Source organism: Pteronotus mesoamericanus, unplaced genomic scaffold (genome assembly GCF_021234165.1).
Source record: "Pteronotus mesoamericanus isolate MK-2021 breed Mesoamerican mustached bat unplaced genomic scaffold, CSHL_Meso_final scaffold_232, whole genome shotgun sequence".
Lineage (NCBI taxonomy): Eukaryota > Metazoa > Chordata > Mammalia > Chiroptera > Mormoopidae > Pteronotus > Pteronotus mesoamericanus.
In genome coordinates, this window is record NW_026555311.1 from 28,884,804 (window position 1) to 28,895,449 (window position 10,646).

The following is a 10,646-nucleotide window of genomic DNA, read 5'->3' on the forward strand; positions in this document are numbered from 1 at the left end:
CCAAAATATTACCTTCTCAAAGAGGCTTTTCCTAGCCACTGTTTCTAAAATTTCACTTACAGATGCTACCAACACTTCCCATCACCTTGCTCTTTAATGTTTTTTTTCTCGTTAGAACTTAACCACTATCAACCTAAAATGTGTTTTACTTATTTATGTGGTTCTCGTGGACAGTGGGGTGTGTGGGAAGGCAGTCATTTGCCCATGCTACTTGTCGGCAGCAAGTAAAGGCTAAATAAATAATGATGCAGCTGACAAAGCACTTACCAGCCACTGATAAATGGGCAGAGGAAAATTTATTTTAACTGTTTATTCAGCAAATACTGGTCCACTGATAGTGTTAGACTAATGACAATAAGAGCAGATGTGATTCCACTGTTACAGCAGCAATGATTTGAAGTGGAGAAAAATAGACACATTGTGCCTTACTTTTAGGGAAATATGGTTGGTTTCTATTTTATGTTACTCTTTTTTAATTTTTTTTTGTTCAAATACATTTGTCTCCATTTTCCCACCACCACTTGTCCCTGCTCCTCCCACCCCCACCTCCCACCCTCAATCCTTCCCCACTGTGGCTTTGACCATGGGTCCTTTATGCATGTTCCTTAGTTTGACCCTCCCCTTTTCTTTTTCCCCATTTCCTGCCTCCCTCCTTCCCTCTCATTACTGTCAGTTTCTTTTCTCTTTCAATGTTGCTGGTTCTATTTTCCTTACTCCTCTGTTTTGTTGATTAAGTTCCCTTTATAGGTGAAATCATATGGTATTCGTCTTTCACCCCCTGGCTTATTTCACTTAGCATAATGCTCTCCAGATCCATCCATAGTGTCGCGAAGGATAGTAGCTCGCTCTTTCTGCTGCGTAGTATTCCATTGTGTAAATGTACCATGTTTTTTTGACCCACTCATTTATTGATGGGCAGTTAGATTGCTTCCAGCCCTTGGCTATTGTAAATTGTGCTGCTATGAACATCGGGGTGCATAGGTTCTTTTGAATGGGTGCTTTGAGATTCTTGGGGTATAATCCCAGCAGTGGAATTGCTGGGTCAAAAGGCACTTCCAATTTTAGCTTTTGAGGAAATTTCAAACTTATCCACAGTGCCGCACCTGTCTGCATTCCCACCAACCCGTGCACTAGGGTTCCCTTTTCTCCACAACCTCGTCAGCACTTGCTCTTTGTTGATTTGTTTATGATGGCCATTCTGACCTGTGTGAAGCGGTATCTCATTGTCATTTTAATTTGCATTTCTCTGAGTGCTAGTGATGCTGAGCATCCTTTCCTATGTCTCTGGGCCCTGTGTTTGTCCTCCTTTGAGAAGTTTCTGTTCAGGTCTTTGCCTGTTTTTTAATTGGATTGTTGTTTGTCTTCCTCGAGTAGAGTCGTGTGAGTTGTTTATATGTTTTGGAGGTCAAACTCTTGTCCCAGGGTATCATTGGCAAATATATTTTCCCATACGGTTGTTTCCCCTTTCATTTTGATGATGTTTTCTTTAGCCTATTTTATGTAATTCTAATACTGTATAGGAGAGAGAAAATTTAAACCTATGTTGTTTTCTGTTGTCTTAAAAATGTCCTATATATATTTTTTCCTTTGGAAAAGACTGCCTTGGCAAAATTTGCACAATCTTTCTAAAAAATACAGTAATAAAAATACAGAGCTTAGGCAGAAGGGATACACCGTCAACAAAAGAGGTGAGAATCAAGAAAATAAATTTTCTTAGGAAAGGGTTATTAATTTTTAAAGTATACCATTTCTCATGCATGAAAATGTTCATCTCTAAATGGTTTTTCCCAGGCTACAACCTTGGAAGAATGTTGGGCAAGATAAATAGGGAAAGAGTAGGCCTATGTTTGAATCCTCCCTCACATCAGCTGGGAGACAAACCACCCTCAGTCACCACATTTTTTTTTTTTTTTTTTTTTTTTTGCTGCTAGAAAATTTTTATTTATTTTTTACTTTATTTTCGTATGTTTAAATCATGTTTATTCTATTACTGTTGTCTCAATTTTTCCCTCTTTGCCCTCCTCCACCCGTCTCACCTGCCCCCCTCACCCACAGTCAGTTCCCACTCTGTTGTCCATGTCCATGGGTCATTCATACATATTCTTTGTTTAGTCCCTTCCCCTTCTTTCCACCATTGTCCTCTTTCCCCATCCCCTCTGGTCACTTTCAGTCTGCTCCATGTTTTCTTGCCTGTAGTTTATTTTTGTTCCTTATTTTATTTTGTTGAACAGATTCCACTTATAGGTGAGATCATATGGTATCTGTCTTTCACAGACTGGCTTATTTCCCTTAGCATAATATTCTCCAGTTCCATCCATGATGTCACAAAAGGTGGGAAATCCTTTCTTTTTTTAAATGCAGATTGACTCTATTTACTTTTTTAAATGTCGAGATCCATTATAAAATATTTAAAAATTTAAAACCATTATAAATTCTCAGCAATTAAAACATGACACCAGCACAGAAATAATCAAATAGATCAATGAAATAAAGTGAGCATTCTACAAACAAATGTGTGTGTTTGTATATATCTATATATATATGTGTGTGTGTCTAACAATGTAATATATGATTAAATTGATATTTCAAATCACTGGGGAAAATAAGGCTTATTCCACAAAAAAGGTCCATGGACCACTGTCACTTGAAATAAAATATAGAGCCCTGTTTCACACATCATACAAGAAATAGGTGAGTTATAAAATCAATATATGAAATCTAAGGCGTTTTTGGAGAAAATTCAAAATATTCTTATCCTGAGGTAATATATTCAAACCCAGAAGCTATAAAGTAAAATATTGACAATATAACTATATTAAACATTTAAGACTATATTAAAAAAAGGACAAGTAATAGAATAAGGAAGTATTTGCAACACATCTAAAAAGGGGTTAATAGTTTTTATTCTTTTTTGGACAAAAATTCTACAAACCTTTAATCAAAAAAAAAATGGATAAAGAATACCAAAAAGTCATTTAAAGCTTTTTAAAAATAATAGAAATAGGCAAGAAATATACAAAACAGGTTTAGTTTCGACAAAGTAACAACATCGTCAAAATCAGATTACTAAGTATTAAAAATACTGTCAATATCAAGTATTGGCAACTTTGAAAGGAACTGGGTATTCATAGACTGTCTTCTTAAAGCAGTCCGTTAAACATATTTTGCAATGCTGGTTTGGTGGAGGTGTATTCTTTTAGCCTTCTTTTATCTGGGAAACTCCTTATTTCGCCTTTCATTTTAATTGAGAGGCTTGTTGGGTAGAGCAGTCTTGGTTGTAGGCCTTTGCTTTTCATGACTTGGAATATTTCTTGCCATTCCCTTCTGGCTCGTAGTCTTTCTGTTGAGAAGTCAACTGCTAGCTGTATTGGGGCTCCCTTATATGTTACTTCCTGTTTCTCCCTTTCCCTCTTTAAGATTCTCTGTTTGTCTTTGATATTTGCCATTTTAATGATGATGTCTTGGAGTGGGCCTCATTGGATTCTTCTTAAATGAGACCCTCTGTGCTTCCTGAACTTGTGTGACTTTTTCTCTCCTCCAATTAAGGAAGTTTTCCATCATTATTTTTTTAAACAGGTTCTTTATACCTTCCTCGCCGTCTTCTGGTATCCCTATCATTTGGATATTATTATGTTTCAGGTTGTCCTGCATTTCCCTAAATTCTTCATTCTTTTTGAGTCTTTTTTCATGTTCTTGCTCTGGGAGCTTTTTTCTACCATATCCTCCAGCTCACTGATCAGTCTTTTGCTTCATTAAGCCTGCTTTTGATCCCTTCTGTGTTCTTCAATTCAGAAATTGTAGTCTTGATTTCCTCTTGTCTCATTCCTAGTTTCCATGTCCTTTTTCATGCTGATATAGTTCACAGTAAGTTCCTCATAGTTTCCCTGTAGTTTTTGGTAATTCCCTTTGAGCTCACTGAGCTCACTGAGCTTTCTTAGAACCATTGCTTTGAACTGAGTATCTGATAGTTTACCTGCCTCTATTTCATTTGGTTCTGGTCCTGGGGATTCCTCCTTTCCCTCCAACTGGGATATGTTTCTTTGTCTTCCCATTATTTGTGAAACTCTTCTCTTTTGCTTCTACTTCTTAAATTAATCTGTCTTGATTTCCTGACTTTGTGGTGTGAACTTCTATGGTAGGAGACCACAGTTTGTTTTTTTTGTCTCTCGATCTACCTCTGATGATGTCAGATGTGACTCTATCTGACCTTAGGCAGTCTGAGCCTTCCAGGAATCTACTGTCTGTGGCTGTCTCCTTCAGCTATTAATCTAGTCCCTCTGCGCTCAGAAGGCTGGGTTAGAGACACCACAGGTAGGGGCAGAGTTCCTCCTGGGAGCAGGGTTGTTGGGTCCTCTCAAGCTGCTGCTGTTCAGGGGAGTAGTCTCCCTTAACCAGATAGCTGCTACCATATGGGGGAGGAATCAGCACCGGGATTCTGCCAGCTACTCTCTCAGTTCTCTCCCCAAAGCCTCCACCTGCAGTCTTTCCGCAAGTGTCTCTAGACCAATCTGCACCCCCTTTAGCCAGGGATCTACTATCTGTGGCTGCCAGTCTGCACTCAGCAGGTCCTCACCACATTCTTATCTGCCAAACCTGGGCTGTATGAGGATTAAACAGAGTTGACATGTTAAAAGCCTGTTATGGATTGAATTTGTATTGTCCCAAACTTATATTGAAGTCCTAATCCCTGAGTAATTTAGTAAAGTGTAACTGTATTTGGCAATAAGGTTTTTATGGAAGTTATTAAGTTTAAATGACGTCATTAGGGTGAGCCCTAAACCATTATGACTGGTGTTCTTACCAGAGGAAATCTAGAGACACAGAAATGCAAGACATGTACACACACAAAGAGATGACTGTCAACATGCAGGGTGAAGACAGCCAGTCATCTGCAAGCCCAGGAGAGCAGCCTCAAGAAACCAACAGTGCTAACACCTTGCTCAGACTTCTGGCTCCAGAACTGTGAGAAAATAAAGTTCCATTGTTTACGCCTCCCAATCTGTGGTATTTTGTTCCAGCAGCCCTAGTAGGCTTAATACAAAGCCCCCATAGTGATCCTAGCACAGAAAAGACTGCAATAGAGTTCACTAGGAAGCTCTCCCTTTTTCAACCAATCCAACTTTTTTTGTCCTAAAGCAGCACAAGTTTTAGCCCTTACAGTGTCCACAACAGTGACAGGGTAAATAGAACCCTCCAAAGATTCCCATGCCCTAATCCCCAGAACAAGTATGTATATTACCTTATATGGTAAAAGGGCTTTGCAGATGTGATTGAGAAGGACTTGTGATAGGGATAGTAACCTGGTTTATCCAGGTGGCTGCAAAGTAATCATAACGGCCTTTATAAGAGGGAAGCAAGGGAGTCAAAGTCACTAGTAGGAGACATGACAATGGAAGCAGGAAGTTAGAGTGATACAAGGAAGGAGTCATGAGCCAAGAATATAGGTGGCCTTTAGAGGCTGAAAAAGACAAGGACACATTTTCCCTTCGAGCAGTGGTCCCCAACCTTTTTGGCACCAGAGATCAGTTTTGTGGAAAATAAGGTGGCAGTGGAGTGGGGAGGACTTAGCTGAACTTCGATAGCTCGCCCATTAGGGGGCAGTGGGGCAACAGGAGGCGGAATTCAGGTGAGCTTCACTTGCTGGTAGCTTGGGCTCCTAACGGTCTGTGGAAGGGTTGGGGCCCCATGCCTTAGAGCATCTAGAGAAAACCAGCAGTCCTGACAGCTTTATCCCAATGAAACTGAATTTGGACTTCTGACCTCTAGAATTTTAAGATTATACAAAATATGTGGCAATTTGTTATAGCAGCAACAAATAAACTAATACAACTATTCAAGCTCTGACCTGCCCCCTGAACTGCAGAAGCACTCTGTTGGTACCTGTGGAGGAGTTGTGAGTCCTGAAAACAAATTACCTGGGTTGTAATCTCTGCTTTAATACCTATCACTTGGATGATGTTGGATGACTTACCTGATCTCTCTGTGGTTCAGTTTCTCAAATGAAGCTAATAGTACCCTTCTCATAGATTTAAATATCATGTCTCCAGATAGGATAAAGATTTCATAACTGCGATTTTATCTTATTCAATAAAATAATCCCAATACATCACACTGTAGGTAGTCAATACATATTTGTGATTTATTGTCCATCAATGAGCTAACTAAATACTTTGCCAGACTTGGTGTTAGATTGAATAGTTAATGTTCAGCGACAGAAAATTTCACAGTGTGAGGCACACTAATAAAAATTTCTTTCATGTACACATGATTAAAACCATGTAAAAATATAAATAATGAAGACTAAGGAACAAAAATAGATATGTCATGGGTAATAGGTTGTCATAATATTGCTTTATTATAAAAAATTGGCAATGGACCTAAATGTCATGCTTCTTTTTTTCCCAAATACATTTGTCTCCTCCTTGCCCTCACCACTTTCCCCTGCTCCCCTCCCCCCTCTCCCTCCCTCAATCCTTCCCCACTTTGGCTTTGTCCATGAGTCCTTGCTATATGTTCCTTGACTTGCCCCTTCCCTTCTTTTTTTTCCCCCACCAACCCTCCCTTCTTCCCTCTTTGTTGGTTTCTTTTTCTTTCAGTGTTGCTGGTCTTATTTTCCTTGCATCTTTGTTCTATTGGTTAGGTTCTGCACATAGGTGAGATCATATGGTATTTGTCTTTGGCCCTCTGGCTTATTTAGCTTAGCATAATGATCTCTAGTACCATCCATGCTGTCGCGAAATGTAGTTCTTTTCTTCTTTCTGCTGCGTAGTGTTCCATTGTGTAAATGTACCATCATTTTTTGATCCAATCATCTACTGATGGGCATTTAGGTTGCTTCCAACACTTAGCTATTGTAAATTGTGATGCTATGAACATTGGGGTGCATAGGTTCTTTCGTATTGGCATTTTGGTGTTCTTTAGGGTATAGTCCCAGCAGGGCAATCACTGGATCAAAAGGCAGTTCCATTTTCAGCTTTCTGAGGAAATTCCACACTGCTTTCCACAATGGCTGCACCAGTCTGCATTCCCACCAACAGTGGACTAGGGTTCCCTTTTCTCCACAGCCTCGCCAGCACCTGTTGTTTGTTGATCTGTTTAGGATGGCCATTCTGACCGGTGTGAGGTGATACCCCATGGTGGTTTTGATCTGCATTTCTCTGATGGATAGTGATGCTGAGCATCCTTTCAAATGAGTCTGGGCCCTCTGTATCTCTTCCTTGGAAAAGTGTCTGCCCAGGTCCTTTGGCCATTTTTTGATTGGACCATTTGTCTTCTTGGAGTGGAATCATGTAAGTTCTTTATATATTTTGGAGATCAAACCTCTATCTGACCAACCACTAGCAAATATATTTTCCCATACAGTTGGCTCCGTTTTCATTTTGCTGATGTTTTCTTAAGCCATGCAGAAGCTGCTTATTTTGATGAGGTCCCACTTGTTTATTCTTTCCTTTATGTCCCTTGCTTTAGGAGACATATCAGTAAAAAAATTGCTGCATGAGATATCTGAGAGTTTCCTGCCAATGTTCTCCTCAAGGACTTTGATGGTGTTGCAACTTATATTTAAGTCTTTTATCCATCTTGAGTTTATTTTTGTGTATGGTGTTAGCTGATGATCCAATTTCAATTTTCTGCATGTAGCTGTCCAGCTCTCCCAACACCATTTGTTGAAGAGGCTATTATTACCCCACTTTATGCTTCTGCCACCTTTGTCAAATATGAGTTGCCCATGTAGATCTGTGCTTATTTCTGGGCTTTCTATTCTGTTCCACTGGTCTATGGGTCTGTTCTTGTGCCAGTACCAGATTGTTTTGAGTATAGTGGCTTAGTAATATAGTTTGATGTCCGGTATTGTGATCCCTCCAACTTTGTTTTTCTTTCTCAAAACTGCTGCGGCTATTCGGGGTCATTTATGGTTCCATATAAATTTTTGAAATGTCTGTTCTATTTCTGTGAAATACATCATTGGTATTTTAATAGGGATTGCATTGAATCTATAAATTGCTTTGAGTAGTATGGATATTTTGATGATATTAATTCTTCCAAACCATGAACATGGTATATGCTTCCATTTATTTGTGTCTTCCTTAATTTCTTTCTTCAATGTTGTATAGATTTCTGCATGCAGGTCTTTTACCTCCTTGGTTAAATTTATTCCTAGGTACTTTATTTTTCTTGTTGCTAAATCGAATGGTATTTTTTTTCTGATTTCTTCTTCTATTTCATTGCTGGTGTACAAAAATGCCTTTGATTTCTAAATATTGACTTTGTCTCCTGCTGTTTTGCCAAATTCACTTATTAGGCTGAGTAGTTTTTTGGTGGAGTCTAAGGGTTTCCTATGTACACTATCAAGTCATCTGCAAACAACGACCTTTACTTCCTCTCTTCCAATTTGGATGCCTTTTATTTCTTTATCTTGTCTGACCACTGTGGCTAGGACTTCCAATACTACGTTGAATAGAAGTGGTGAAAGCGGGCATCTTTGTCGTGTTACTGATCTTAGTGGGAAAGGTTTTAGTTTTTGTCCATTGAGTATAATGTTGGCTGGAGGTTTTTCATATGTGGTCTTTATTATGTTGAGGAATGCCCCATTTATTCCCATTTTGCTGAGTGTTTTGATCATAAATGGGTGCTGTACCTTATCAAATGCTTTTTCCACATCTATCGAGATGATCGTGTGGTTTTTGTCTTTCCTTTTGTTTATGTGATGTATTACGTTTGTTGATTTGCATACATTGAACCATCCCTGCATCCCTGGGATGAATCCCACTTGATCATGGGGGATCATCTTTCGAATATATTGCTTTATGTGGTTTGCCAATATTTTGTTGAGGATTTTAGCATCTATGTTCATCAGCGAAATTGGTCCATAGTTTTCTTTCTTTGTAGGGTCTTTATCTGGTTTTGGGATTAGGGTGATGCCTGTCTCATAAAAAGAGTCTGGGAGTCTTCCCTCCTCTTGGATCTTTTGGAATAGTCTGAGAAGGATAAGGGTTAGCTCTTCTTTACATGTTTTGTGAAATTCTCCTGTGAAACCATCTGGACCAGGGCTTTTGTGTGTCGGGAGTTTCTTGATGACTGCTTCAATTTCACCAACTGTTATCAGTCCTTTCAAGCTTTCTGCTTCTCCCTCCTTCAGTGTTGGAAGATTATACTTTTCTAAAAATTTTTCCATTTCATCGAGGTTTTCAAATTTCTTGGCATATAATTGTTCATAGTAGTTTCTGACAATCCTTTGTATTTCTGTGGTATCAGTTGTTATTTCTCCTCTTTCATTTCTGATATTATTTATTTGGGTCCTCTCCCTTTTTGTCTTGATGAGTCTGCTTAAAGGTTTGTTGATTTTATTTATCTTTTCAAAGAACCAGCTCCTGAATTTATTAATCATTTGAATTGTTCTTTTCATCTCTATGTCATTCAGTTCTGCTCTGATCTTGATTATTTCCTTCCTTCTACTTGCTCTGGGATTTGTTGTTGTTTCTCCAATTCTTGAAGTTGTAGTGTTAAGTCATTTATTTGAAATGTTTCTATCTTTTTTAGGTAGGCCTGTATTGCTATGAACTTCCCTCTCAGGACTGCCTTTGCTGTGTCCCATAGGTTTTGGACTGTTGTATGTTCATTTTCATTTGTTTCCAGAATTTTTTTGATTTCTTCTCCCATCTCATTATTGACACAGTCATTGTTTAATAATGTGCTGTTAAGTCTCCATGAGTTTGCAAGTTTTTGAGGTTTCTCCTTGAGGTTGATTTCCAGTTTCAAGCCCTTGTGGTCCGAGAAAAAGCTTGGTATTATTTCAATTTTCTTGAATTTGCTGAGGCTTGCTTTGTGTCCTATCATGTGGTCTATCTTTGAAAAAGTTCCATGTGCATTTAAAAAGAATGTATACTTTGCTTCTTTGGGATGTAAGGTTCTATATATGTCAGTTAAGTCCATTTGATTTAATGCATCATTCAGCTCCACAATATCCTTATTGATGTTTTGTTTGGAAGATCTGTCCATTTTGACAGTGGGGTGTTAAAATCCCCTCCTATCAGTGTGTTGCTGTCTCTATCTTTTCTGAAGTCCTCCAAGATTTTCCTTATATACTTGGGAGCCCCTATGTTGGGTGCGTATAAGTTCACAATGTTTATGTCTTTTTGATGGACTCTTCCTTCACATATTATAAATTGTCCCTTTGAGTCTCTTTTTATGGCCTTTGTTTTGAAATCTATTTTGTCTGGTACAAGTATTGCAACTCCTGCTTTCTTCTCTTTCCCATTTGCTTGGAATATTTTTTTCCATCCCTTTACTTTCAATCTGTGTAGGTCTTTTGCTCTGAGGTGGGTCTCTTGTAGGCAGCATATGTGTGGGTCATGTTTTCTTATCCATTCAGCTACACTGTGTCTTTTGATTGCGGCATTTAGTGCATTTACATTGAAAGTTATTATTGATAGAAAATTATTCATTTTTTCTCTATATACCTGTGTTTTTCTCTTTCTCACTCTTTTTCTCCATCTCTTGAACCAGTCCCTTTAGCATATCTTGTAGTGCCGGTTTGGTGGAGACGTATTCTTTTAGCCTTCTTTTGTCTGGGAAACTCCTTATTTCCCCCTTCTATTTTAATTGAGAGCCTTGCTGGGTAGAGCAGTCTTTGTTGTAGACCCTTGCTT